We start from the raw sequence: 13,513 nt of genomic DNA, 5'->3' as shown, positions 1-13,513 counted from the left end.
GATATATGACAGAACTAGTGTTATAAATCAAATAAGGAAATGGAATACTATGTAAAGGGTGTTAGGATTGTTATTTAACCAAATTGAAAATAATGGTTTCTTATCTCACACCGTATTAAAAAAAATCCAGATGGATTAAAAAATTAATTATGAAAGGGAATATTCAAACCTTCAGAATAAAATTTTAGTATTTTATGACCTCAGGCTTTTAAAACTAGATGCCAAAAGCACAACTGTTGAAGGAAAAGGTTAATAAATTTGGCTATATTAAAATTAAGATCTTTTGGTTTTTGTCTACAACCAAGAAAGTGTAGAGACTAGTCACAAGTATATAAATAGGAGAAAATATTTCTAACACATGCAATTGACAAAGGATTTTTTAATCACAATAATACATATGTACATATGAGTATGTCAATGCACATATATATCAGTGTGAAAAAGATAAATGGGCAATAGAAAGGAAAAGTCATTTCATAGGAGAAAATTAATAGCCCCTAAATGTTTGTCACAGAGAAATGCAAATTAAAACTCCATTGACAAAATTATAAAATTTGGACAGTGTCAAGTATACCACTCAATACTCTATGGCAGAAGTCAGCAAACTTTCTGTAAAAGGCCAGATAGTCAATATTTTAGGCTTTGCAGGCCATTCAGTCTGTGTTGAAGTTTCTCACCTTTGCTCTTGTAGTGCAAAAGCAGCCTTAAACCACAAGCAAACAAATGGAACGGGTGTGGCTGTGTTCCCATAAAATTTTGTTTATAAAAACAGTAATTTGCCAACCCCTACTCTATAGCACCAAAGTTAATGAACTATTAAAACATCAACATAGATGAATCTTAAAAACAATGTTGGATTAAAAAGGTAGCAAAAGAATACGTTATATGATGATTCCATTTATGTTATAATACGTTATATTATGATTCCAGAGGTGGGCTATAAAGGGCACATATTTATGGGTTTTACCATAGTTACTTGGACTTGACTAATTTTGAATTCTGGCCTTGATAAAGTCTTGTGTGCGTTTGGCCAAATTACCTACCTTTTCAAAGTGTCAGTTTTCTATCTGTAAGATGATGAGCATAATAATACCCAGCTCATTGGTTTGTCTAAAAGTGCTCAGCACTTGTTGCTGTGCTTTCCTTCTCCTCTAACTTACATGGTGTAAAGGATATCCCTATTTAAAATAAGTGGACAATAGAAAGGAAACGCCATTGCATAGAAGAAAAATTAATGGCCACTAAATATTTAACAGAGAAGTGCAAATTAAAACTACATTGACAAAATTATAAAACTTGGACAATGTCACGTATACCACTGTAATTTCCTATGGCAGAGGTCAGCAAATGTTCTGTAAAGGGCCACATAGTATTTTAGGCTTTGCAGGCCAGACAGCCTTTCTTGCCTTGGAAACTCAAGGGTTTTTAAATCTGGCTTGCACTGCCTGTGGCTAATGCGGCTAGTAGTAAGGCCTGAAATGTCCTCACTCAGAAATCTTGAGTAATGTTAGTTTCTTTTACTTAGCACAGTTTGTGAGACCGTCTGAGGTTTCAGTGTCATGTTTAAATCACCAGACTCGTGACTTATGAAATACTTGACAAAGATAGCTTCGAGTGTCACGTAACCTTTAGCATTTCGGAGAACTCCTTTGTCAGATCTCTGCCCACTTACGGGTTTATGTGCCGGTCTCCAGATTCTTCTCGAGCCACTCAGACCTTTCAGTTCTCTAAACGTTGACGTTCTGCCCACCCCTAACTCACTTGAAAAAGATTGTTAGGGTAAAATTTTCTAATGCATAATCATGCATCGAGGAACCCCATACCCATAGATGCTGATTCATTTATGCTGGAGTGCGGTCTGGATAAATTAATAAAAAAAAAAAAAAACACAAAACTTTTGAGTAGTTCATCTTTCATTTGAGCAGCGGTGATGTATGAATGTGATGTCTATAGCTCATTGCAGTCATTCATAATTTCCCCCTCAATTTTCTGTCTGTGCCTGCTGTTCTCTATACTTTTCTGTCAACCCACCTGGAATACTTTATCACAGGTATTCACATGGACTGTCTCCTCCCTAAGGACAGTGACATTGTCTAAGGTCTGGTGAAATGCTTGGCATATAGTAAATAGATACTTGTAAAATTGAAGTTAAATGAATCAATGTATGCCTTGATTTTGTTGACAAAACATGGATGTTTGAAGTATTTGTCCTGCCAAAGTAGGATGCTTAATTCATTTGTAATTCTAATTTAGCTTTTAGCTCTCTTAAACTTAAAAGTTATTTCTTTGTTTTAACTTTGTATTAAAAAAATGATAACATATATGAAAGTAAATAGTAAAATGAACCCCCTTAAATCTATATCCATCTTCCAGATTCAACAAAGGTTAAGATTTGCTACACACGCTTCACCTCTCAACCCCTCCCTCAACCCCCAAGCCAAAGTATTTTAAATCAATATGAGATATGTCATTTTTACCTCTAACATTCTTCGTTATAAGTCTTTAAAAAATGAGAACATTTTCGAATGTAGCCACAATGCTGTATCATTCCTGATAAAACTAACAATCTGTAGTCAGATTTCTCCAATGGTCTCAAAAGTGTCTTTTCAAGTTGGTTTATAGATTCAAAAGTCAAATCTACACTTTACATTTGGTATCTATGAAAAAAACCCTTCTTATGAAGGAATAAAACAATAACTAGTTTTTTTATTGTTTCCCTCCCTTTTCCCCCCATCTTTTTTTTTAAAACAACTCCCTCAAGATTAAGGTTCCTTATAATAAAACCATAAACGTTGCTATATCAGATAAAGATTTCATCTCCTTTAAGACTGCTTTGCTGTTCTTTTTTTGATAATCAAGCACTTAACATGTAGATCAGTTAACAGCACAGCAAAATGCAAAACTGAAAGTTACAGTTAAATTTTACTGTCCCTTTAGTACTGTTAGGACTTTTCATTAAAGCTGTCAAATTACTTTATATTCATTAAAAGGCATATGCTCTTTGATAATATTTAAATATAGTATCTCAAATATTTTATAGTTATTTCTCTTGCATTTATGGTTACATGCTATAACATTGTATTTGTGTTGGGAAAATTTTGTTCATAGATGAACTTAATTCTTAAATTCTCTAAAGCCAAAGTAGAGAAGTCATTTTTAAAAATTTATCTTTTAGTTATGTTTCTTCTGATAATAGGGACAAATGTGCAACTGTTTTGTATGTAAGAAGGAAAGGAGGGACACTCAGATGTTTAGAGGTTTTAGATTACAAATTTGAGAGTTAGGTGGAATTAAAAAAATAATGCAGAAGAAATGTTTTCGGTTATTTCAGGAACTTTTTCAAGAATTTATTTAACTTTCTATTACATTGTTAACTTCCAAATTGCAGCGGGTTTTGTTTGGTCCTGAGAGCAGGAAGTACATCCTATAATCTGCCCCCAAAGAGCTGATAAAAATCCCAAGAAAAGGCACTTGGGATGTTATCTCCTAGTATGAATCTTAAATAGTACCGTGTTTCCCCCAAAATAAGACCTAGCCAGGAAATCAGCTCTAATATGTCTTTTGGAGCAAAAATTAATATAAGACCCAGTCTTATTTTACTATAAGACCGGGTATAATATAATATAATATAATATAATATACATATAATATATTATAACATGATACATATAAAAGACCGGGTCTTATATTAATTTTTGCTCCAAAAGATGCATTAGAGCTGATTGACTGGCTGGGTCTTATTTTCAGGGAAACGTGGCATCAGTGCAGAAGCAATCTGAGACTAGGGAAGATGGAATTGAAAGAGTGAAGCCTGGAATAGCCATTCACAGAAACAAAAGGCAGGGGCCAGAAAGCTGAGTAAGAAGAGCAGGAGAGAATGCAGAACAACCACTAAAATTATAAGCTAAGAAGTTAAGTGGCTTTAGGGTGAAACCGAATAAGAGAGAAACCAAATTAGAAAAAGAATAACCATGGAAACAAATGAAGAAAATGAAGAATGAAGAGTATGTATATTTTTCAGTGCATGGTACCTGTGATAAATCTATTAAGTAGAATTCATGACTAACTAGAGCACTGTCTTTCTGTAACATACTAATAACAAGGGTACTTTTTTTATGTTAACTAAATATTTCAGGTTATTGGGCTAAATCTACCCCCATCCCAAATTTCTGTTTTTATTTGGTCTGTCGAACAAAATTTTAAATTTTTTAGATTTCAAAATCACTTAAGTTAATATCCAAGTAACATCAGTGTTTATTTAAGTGAAGTAGTTCTCCAAAGAACTTTCCTGTTGGCAATTGTAAAAGAAAAGTAAATTTTATCTTAGGGTACTATTGTCCCTTGATATTTTTTTCTTATCTCTTCCCAGATGATTCAGTTGTAGAGAAGAAAAAAGTGTGGCAATGAGCTCTGGGGAATGTAAGGAGAAGATAAAATAGGGAAAAGGAATTGACAACAGAGAATTCCATTTAGTCTGCAAATTGCTTTTGGTCTTTCTCATCCATAGCCCAGAGCCAAGGGACTGTGGTGTCTTCCAGTCTTATTTGTTACCCAGACTGGCAGTAGCAGCGTTGGTAGCTGTAGTGTGGTAACTCCTCTCTTAGAGTGTGGTTGGCTGGTTTGTAGTGTGGGTGTGGAAACATAAATTTTCCTCCCATATTTCTAAATTCTTCTGGCTGGACTAATCAAATTAACATGAGACAGGTTAATGAGAAAATGTCCAAATTTATTACATGTTATCATATGTGGTTCCATAAGAATATGTGAAACCCAAGGGCAGATTGGGCAGTTAAGGTTAATATGCCATCTGGACAAAGGAAAAGGAGGCAGGGATCTAGTATTTCAAAGGGAAAGTAGGCAGTTCTCAGGTAGGTGAGAAAGGAAACATGTGGCAAACAGACTCTTGCTGGGCCTCCCGAAACAATGGGACGCAGAGGGGAGTCCAGTAAATAGCCTTTGCTGGAGTCCTCCCTCTGCCATGTGTAAGTGATGCCCCTTTCCCATAAGCAGGTTTTTCTATCTGAATTCCTTTAGGCAGGTAAGGGGAAGGCTCAAAGGTTCTTGCTGAGTCTTTTGTTTTTAAATTACCAGCTTAAAATCAATACCACAGAAAGCACATTTTGGGGTGACAAATTGGTCCCCCTCACTAGTGAATTCTTTGTCAACTCTAGTCGGCCACCTCATTAACACGTTGCATATGGATCACGAGAATCTTTAAGAGGGATTTAAACCCCGCCGTATGCAACGTGTTAAGTATACAGGTTACCTTTGCATTTTGGCTTGATTTGTTGGTTAACAATTGTCTGTGAGTAACATTTGAGAATCTGTTTAAGATTTGAGACGTAAAATGTATTTTTTAATAAAAAAATTTAAACATACAAAAGTACAGTAGCAGAAGATAAGAAATAATCATGAAGCCATCTCTCTCCCATGTCTTAACAGTTTTCCCTGTTTGCTTCTGTGTCAGCATCTAAAAGATCCCCGCAACCCCACTTTTCCCCTAAAAAGTGCTTTAAAAGAGAGTTTTTTCCTCTCGGGACATGGTACCTATGTGATCATCAAGTACCCTCTCCTGTTATCTTTCTGCTTTGCAGTCCTTAGCTTGTGGCTTTATTCTCAAGGTCATCTCTTGGTTGCAAAGAAGGTCCTTGCAGCTCCATCCTTTGCATTCACATTCCAAGCAGGAGGATAAAGGAAGTTAAGAATAGGGCAAAGGGGCTCAGGTCCCAGTGAAGCCATTCTCCTTCAATACTTTTCCCATAGCCCCACCCAGTGATTTTTGGTTTTATTTTACTGGCCACCTTAATCTGCAAGGCAGGCCGGGATATGCAAATTCTGTTTTAGTAATAAGGGGAGTTTGATTTATAAGAAGAGGAAAGTAGATCTTAGGTGAGCAACTAAGCAGTCTGCCTGCCACAATTTAGATCTTTTATATAAAAAAAAGTTGCAATATATAGTTGAAGCCGTTCCTTCCCTCCTTAGAAATAACAGTCACGATGTATATATTCGGTATATTATTCTCATGCATATTTTCTGTCTTTGTAATATATGTTTGTATCCATGAACAATATTTCTGATTTTAATATGCTTTAAAACTGCATGATGGAACATACTGCACAGATGCTGCATACTTTTTTTCATTCAACACTGTTTAACTATATTCATACACATAGTTCTAGTTTAACTGCTGTATAGTATTTTGTTACACAGTTCATTTATCCATTTTCTTCTTGATGTATTTTTAAATTGTTACTCTTTTTTTTTTTTTTTTTTGCCATTATAAACAATGCTGCTGTCTTTGTACATGTCTCCGCATACATATGTACAAGAGTTTCTCCAGGGTATATACCTAGAAGTAGAATTACCGAGTGACAGGGTAGTGCTTCAGCTTTGCCAGATTGCTCTCCAAAGTAGCAGTGCCAGATGATATGTGTCTTATTTCTTACTAGATAACATTAGTGTTTTTGCCAGTCTGATGAGATCAGATACTACTGAGCATATTTTTATGTGTTCATTGGCTAGTTGTGATTTGGCCATTCATGCCTTTTGGCCATTTTTCACTTGTGTGTTTTAATTTGGAGAAGTTTTTAATACACTCTGATACTAATCTTTTGTTGATTATTTCTGTTGTGGATATTTTCCCCTAGTCTTTGGCTTATCATTTAACTCTATAATGTCTTTGGTTGTATTAACATTTTTAATTTTCAATTAAATTAGAAATTATTCATTTTTATCTTTCATGGTTTGTGCTTTTTGAGTATTGAGAAATTCTCCCCTATCCACCAAGGACACTAAGATATTTGCCTATACTTTATTTAAAAATTTTTGAGATTTATATCCTTAACTCTTTGATCCACCTGGAATTGGTGTTTTGTATAGTGTGAGGTAGGAATTTTATTTTATTCTTACATATGGATAAACATTTATTAAATAGCCTATCCTTTTCACACTAATTTGTAGTGTGATATGTCAAGTTTGTATAGTCATATGAGTCTGACTCTAGACTGTGTTTTCATTGGTCTTTTAATCTACCTCAGTTCATTTATCATACACTGACTTAATTGCTATAGTTTGATATATAATAGACACAGTTCTCTCACCTTGTTCAAAATTATATTGGGCTTCTTGGCTTTGCTCTTTCATGTGATTTTTAGGATCTGCTTAAAATTCAGCGAAAAACTTTGCTGAGATTTTGATTGGAACTGAGTTAGGGTAGATTAATATTGAGAAAATTTACTTCTTTACTGAAATAAACCTTTCATATGTAAGCATGCTCTCTCTTCCTTTTTTTAGGTTTTTCTAAGCAAACTTCTGGTTATTACTGGCAAAAGAATTCCGTTGAATTTTGCACGTTGATCTTTTATCTAGGAACTTTGCGAAAGTTCTCATTGTCTTTATTTTCTTGGTTTTTTTATTTGTTTTTCTTTGCTGTTCTTAAGTTTTTGTTTCTTTTTCATGTTTTATTGTTCTGCATAGGACTTCTAGTACATTCTTAACAGGAAGAAGTGATAAAAGGCATTTTTTTCCTTTTTCCTAACTTTAAAAGGAACGCTTCTGTTACCGAACTGAATCGAACGAGGATCAAACCGTCTGACGCACAGCAAAGCCAAACACTGGACATCGAGGTTTGCGATGGAGAAATTAAAGGCCGTTTTATTTGTAGAGCACCAAGCAAGGATAACGGGAAGCTATCACTTAAAACTTGAACTCCCTGATGGTTTTTAATCAAGGGTTTTTAAAGGCAAAGATTAAGGATGAGGGGGAATAGGCTGGTGTGTGGAAGTGCTGGTGGTCCAGTTTTTGATTGGAGAGCTTTGGAACTTGGCTCTTTCTGGTAAGATATAGTCAGGGGCTTCAGCATCGGCTCTTCCTGCACAAGGGACTCTGCACTTCTGAAAGGGTCCCGGTGTTCAATTTCCGGTCATGTCTTGGTGCTTTGGTTCCGTGAGCGGGGTGAAATTTTGGTTCTGGGTGCAGAGTGTTCTCTGCCCTCTGCACATGCTTCGGCTGCACAATATGCAAAGTTTGGTCTGCGGCCTCTGAAAGGCAGTGCAGTATCTTGTTAGAAACAGGAAAGGACAGTTTTGGACTGGTGCTGCGGTTACGTTTCTAACACATCACCAGTATGTATTTTGTTTACTGTAGATTTGGAGCAGATACCCTTTACCAGAGTTCATTCCTGTTTCTGATTTGCCAGGATTTCTCTTGTTTTTGTTTTAAATATGAATGGGTGCTGAGTTATACTATTTCACATGAAATTTAAGTCATTTGCAACTGTGTGGTTCACTTCCACCTCCATCCTTTGCACTAATTTTGTCATGTATCACATCTTTATATTAATAGATTTTACAATACAGAGTTATCATTTTTGTTTGAATCAGACATATGTCTTAAGAAATCAAGAGAGGAAAAAAATAGTCTTTTATATTCATATATTTACTATTATTGAAATCTTCATTTCTTTTTACAGATCTGAGTTTCCATTTGGTGTCATTTCCCTTCTGCCTGAATAACGTCCTTTTGCATTTCTTTTAGCACAGGTCTGCAAAAGATGAGTTGTTTTGGCTTTGTTTACCTGAACCTGTTTTGTTTCATGTAATGAGAAGTCAACTATTTTTCTCTGTGTATGTTGTTTTTCCTCGGGCTTTTTCAGGATTTTCTCGTATCTTTAGTTTTCAGCAGTTTGAATATGATGTGCTCTAGTTGTGATTTGTGTTGCGTCAGGTGCAGTGGACTTAGATTTGCAATTTTATGTTTTCCCAAATTGTGGACATTTTCAACTGTTATTTTTACGCATACTTTTCTGCATAAGTTTCTCCGTGCTCCCCTTTTGGGACACCCTATTTCCCATATGTTAAACTTTATGGGACTGTGGCATCACTCACTGAGGCTCTCTGTTCATTAAAAAATTTTTCTTTCCTGTCAGATCTTCAGATTGGATCATTGCTTTTGATCTGTTTTTAAGTTGTCGCTAATCTGCTGTTAAATCTGCTGTCAGACTTTGTATTTCTGTGTTCTGCCTGGTCCTGTGTTGTTCTTTTTATAGTTTTCGTTGTTTGATGCGAGTTTCCTCTCTTCTTTAATAAAGTTTTTGAACATACTGATAGTAGCTGCTTTATACTCCTCGTCCAGTAATTGCAACATCTGGGCCATCTTGTGTTCACTGTATGTTGATTGCTTTTTTTCTTGATTGTAGGTCATTTTCCTGTTTGTTTTCATGTGTAGTAATTTTTTATTGTAAACTGGATATTATGGATGATAATGTTTTTGTGATCTGCAATTCTGTTTTTCTCCTAAAGTGTGTTGATTCTTTGTTGTTCTGGCAAGCTGTTACCTGGCTAGACTTAAACTCCAAACTCTGTCTCCCCTGCATTTGGGCAACAGCTGATATTCTTTTAGCTCTCTAGCTGTTACTTTTCTTTGAGGTCTCTGCTGTGTTGTGTGATTCAGGATTCAGCTAAGAATTGTGGTGGAGTTTATAAACTTATATTTTGGGGTTTCCTATTTTCTAGGATTTCATTCCCCACTTTCTAGTTACTCTGCTAGCTCCAAACTTCATCCTTTGATGTCTCAAGCCAATATGATTGTAACTTCCTTCTTGAGTTTCAGCTTCTCTGAACAGTTTAGGCTGCTGTCTGCCCTCAGCAAGCAGCTATATATAAAGGCAAATCTCACCTATGTAGTATATCTCCCCTCTTTCAAGGTTTGGTTTCTCCCTAGTTTCTGAGTTTTGGTTGCTCTCCAGTGCTTTTAAATAGTTGTTTTTATGTTTTAGTCAGAGTTTATAATTGTTATTTGTGGGAGGTTTAGTCCACTATAAACTATTTCACCTTCCTATGTGTAAGTCTCCCATACTTCTAGTTTTTTTAAGACAATTTTTTAGAGCAGTTTTAGGTTTACAATAAAATTGAGAAGATGCAGAGATTTCCCGTATACTCCTTGCCCCCACCCATGCATAGCCCCCCATTATCAGCAACACTCACCAGAGTGGACTTTTTTTTTAAATCAAGGATAAATCTACAATGACACATCATAATCACTCAAAGCCCAAAGTCCCTAAGGGTCACTCTTGGTGTTGTACATTCATGTATCCATCATTATAATATCATACAGAGTACTTTTCACTGCCATAAAACGTCCTCTGCTCTGCCTGTTTATCCTGCTGCCCACCTCTGCCACCACTCTTTATTGTCACCATAGTTTTGCCTTTTCTAGATTAGCATATCATTGGGATCATGCAGTACGCAGCCTTCTCAACTTGGTTTCTTTCCCTTAGTAATATGCGTTTACGGTTCCTCCATTTCTTTTCACAGCTTGATAGCTGGTTTCTTTTTAATGCTGAATAATATTCCATTGTCTGGGTGTACCGAGTTTATACATCCATTCGCCTGCTGAAGGACAGCTTGGTTTCCAAGTTTTGGCAATTATAGATAAAGCTGTTATAAACATTCACGTACAGGTTTTTATGTGGACATAAGTTTTTAACTCTTTTGTATAAATACCAAGGAGTATGATTGCTGGATGGTATGGTAAGTATATGTTTAGATTTGTAAGAAACTGCTCAGCTTTCTTGCAAAGTGGCTGTGCCATATTGCATTCTCACCAGCAATGGATGAGAGTTCTTATTGGATGAGAGAGCGTTCCTCACCAACGTTTGGTGCTGTCAGTGTTCCAGATTTTGGCCATTCTAACAGGTGTGTAGTGGTATCTCATTGTTTTGATTTGCATTTTGCTGATGGCATATGATGTGAAGCATCTTTTCATATACTCATTTGCCATCTGTATATTTTCTTTGGTGGGGTTGCTTTCACTTTTAACTTTTCTGAATCCTTACGTATTTAGTGTATGTCTCAGCATATAGCTTTTTTGAATCAAAAGTTTTTATTTAAGAATTTTTTTCAGTTATAGTTGACACTCAATATTATAGTAGTTTCAGGTGTACAGCGTAGTGGTTAGACATTTTTGTAATTTACAAAGTAACCCCCCCGGGTTAGTCTGGTATCCCACCTAGCACTTTACATAGTTATTACAATATAATTGACTATATTTCCTATGCTGTACTTTACTTCCCTGTAACTACGTATTTTGTACCTACCAATTTGTACTTCTTAATCCCTTCACCTTTTTCACCCAGCCTCCAAAACTCTTCCATTCTGGCAACTATCAGTTTGTTCTCTGTATCTGAGTCTGTTTCTATTTTATTTGTTTGTTTATTTTGTTCTTTAGATTCCACATATAGTGAGATCATATGGTATTTGCCTTTCTCTGACTTAATTCAATTAGTGTAATACCCGCTGGGCCCATCTATCTTGTTACAAATGGTTAAGATTTCATTCTTTTTTATGGCTGCGTAATATTCCATTGTGTATATGTACCACATCTTCTAAAAATCCAATCTAACCACTTATCTTTTAATGGATACAATTAGTCTTCTTATCTTTATTTTAATTATTTATGTTTTGAGAGTTATTCCTACCATTTCATTTCATGCTTTCTATATTTGTGGTTTTTTTCTGATTTTCAGTTTCCTTCTCGTTTTCTTTTGAATCAATCAATTTTCTTATCCCTCCTTTTTTCAACTTTAGTTTTTAAGTTATATGTTATTTTTTACTTAGTTGTTTACCTTTTAATTTTCAATAATATTTGATCCTAAAAAGTATAAAGTCAATTAAATATGTCTACCCTATACCTAAACACAACAACCTTAAAATGCTTTAATTTCAATTACCTTTATTTCTTCCTGCATGGTATTGTTTTCTGGGTTCTTATTCATTTAATAAATAATTTTGAACGCTTCTACCATGTACTAGGTTCAATTCCAGGTGCTATAGTAATAGCGTTAAAATGAAATAAAGTCTCTGCCTCATGAAGCTTACAAGATAATTAATAAACTGATTAACCTATATTAAGGCATAAATTAGTGTTTGGTGCTAGAATGGAAAGTAAAGCATTAGGAAATGACAGAGTGACGCTGGGATGGGGATGTTATTTTGCATATGAGTTTTGGCTGTCTTCAGACATTTCATAAGATTTTTAGGACTCAAGTATGAAAAAAACATAATTCTCATTCTGGAGGAGCTTGTAGTCTAACCAGAGAGTCCCTAGAAGAAGGTACAGATATGGGAGCCATTGTCACATGGTGGGTGAAGCTTTACATCTGGTGAGTTTCCAAGGAGTGTGTGTGTGTCATATCAAGCAGCCTAAGGACAGATCCAGGCATATTGGGATGAGCCAGGAAAGTAGACGGAAGAAGCATGGTCAGAAAAGTTGGAGAACGAGAAATGATCCTGGGAACCAAGAAAAGAAGAGGTTATATTTCTCTATACTCTGCCTATTCCAAAAATAATTTGAGGCTGAGATGTCAAGTAGAATGAGTCTGAGAAAGAGATTGGCCTTTTTAGTTAGGGCATTAGATTGATCAAACGGTTTCATTGAATTGAAGCCAGACTACACCGTATTGAGGAATTGAGAAATCAGAGACAGAGAATAAAGACTGCTTTTTAAAAAAAATTTTTTTTAAATAATTTTCCCATCTTTCTTTTGCAAATGTGCTACTCCTGCAGTCTTCCCTCTTTTTTTAAGGAGGGCTCAGCTCACAATGGCCGATGCGGGTTTTGAACTGGCACCCTTGGTGTTGTTAGCACCACGCTCTAACCAACTGAGCTAACCAGCCACCCCAAGACTACCTGTTTAGAAGTTGGTAAAAGGAAGAAGAAAGAGTGGTAATTTGAGGGAAGAGAGCAGCATTAGATCTCAGGACTAAGGTTGGTGTTTTGGCAAAGATACAGAATAAAACCTTAGAAGCTTTGAGGACTCCATGACCAGAAAACAGCATGGGGCCCTGGCCTGGAGGAGGTTCCTGCCTGGTCCTTTGCTTACCAGAAACTGCTCCCAGGATCCCTGGGGTTTTCCGTTGTTGATGGTGGCAGTGTATTTTCTAGTGTCAAGAGTTTATGGTTGGGAGGAAAGATGTAAATTTTCTGAAAAACCACAGTGTTCTGCTATAATGATTTGGCACTTGTATTCAAGAGCTAAAAGTAAACACATTGGAAAACTTGCCTTGACCGTTGCTCTTCAAACTCCTTAGCATGATAGTCAAGACTGGCCCTATTCTGAACTCACCACCCCAACCATTTCTCCCAGTTTTTGTTTACTGTCCTCTAGACACTCCCTGCATTTGCCTGCCTCCCTATTTTAGCTCACACTGTGTTGTCCACTTGAAATACCCCTTTGCCCTTTCCTCACTCAAGTCGGTTCCCAAGTCATTCTCTCCTACCACTTTCTCTCCTTTGTGGACTGTAGCCTCTTATAACTTGGTACCTGTCACAAAGACATAAAAGCATTTTGTAGGTTGTGAAGTGCCACACAAATTGACCTTATTGTCTCTCCCCCTGAACTGCAAGCTTATCGAGGACAGGGACTGAGCCTTTTTCATATTTTTTGTATATCAGGTTACTTAGCATCGTGTCTTGCATGTATTTTGATACTGACTAAAGTTTGAATGAATTAGGGA

General features: G+C 36.0%; 1 protein-coding gene and 1 non-coding gene across 2 annotated transcripts in view; one reads left to right on the top strand and one right to left on the bottom strand.

Annotated features, from left to right (window-relative positions):
* The window catches only part of GALNT1 (polypeptide N-acetylgalactosaminyltransferase 1), a 109,116-nt gene that overhangs the window by 22,116 nt on the left and 73,487 nt on the right, over positions 1-13,513 (top strand). The window lies entirely within an intron of this gene.
* Positions 12,600-12,673, bottom strand: TRNAV-AAC (transfer RNA valine (anticodon AAC)). Its single transcript has one exon. It is a non-coding gene; the product is annotated as a tRNA-Val (tRNA).

Source organism: Rhinolophus sinicus, linkage group LG09 (genome assembly GCF_036562045.2).
Source record: "Rhinolophus sinicus isolate RSC01 linkage group LG09, ASM3656204v1, whole genome shotgun sequence".
NCBI lineage: Eukaryota > Metazoa > Chordata > Mammalia > Chiroptera > Rhinolophidae > Rhinolophus > Rhinolophus sinicus.
Note: the sequence above shows the minus strand (reverse complement) of the source record. Positions and strands in the feature narration are given on the sequence as shown.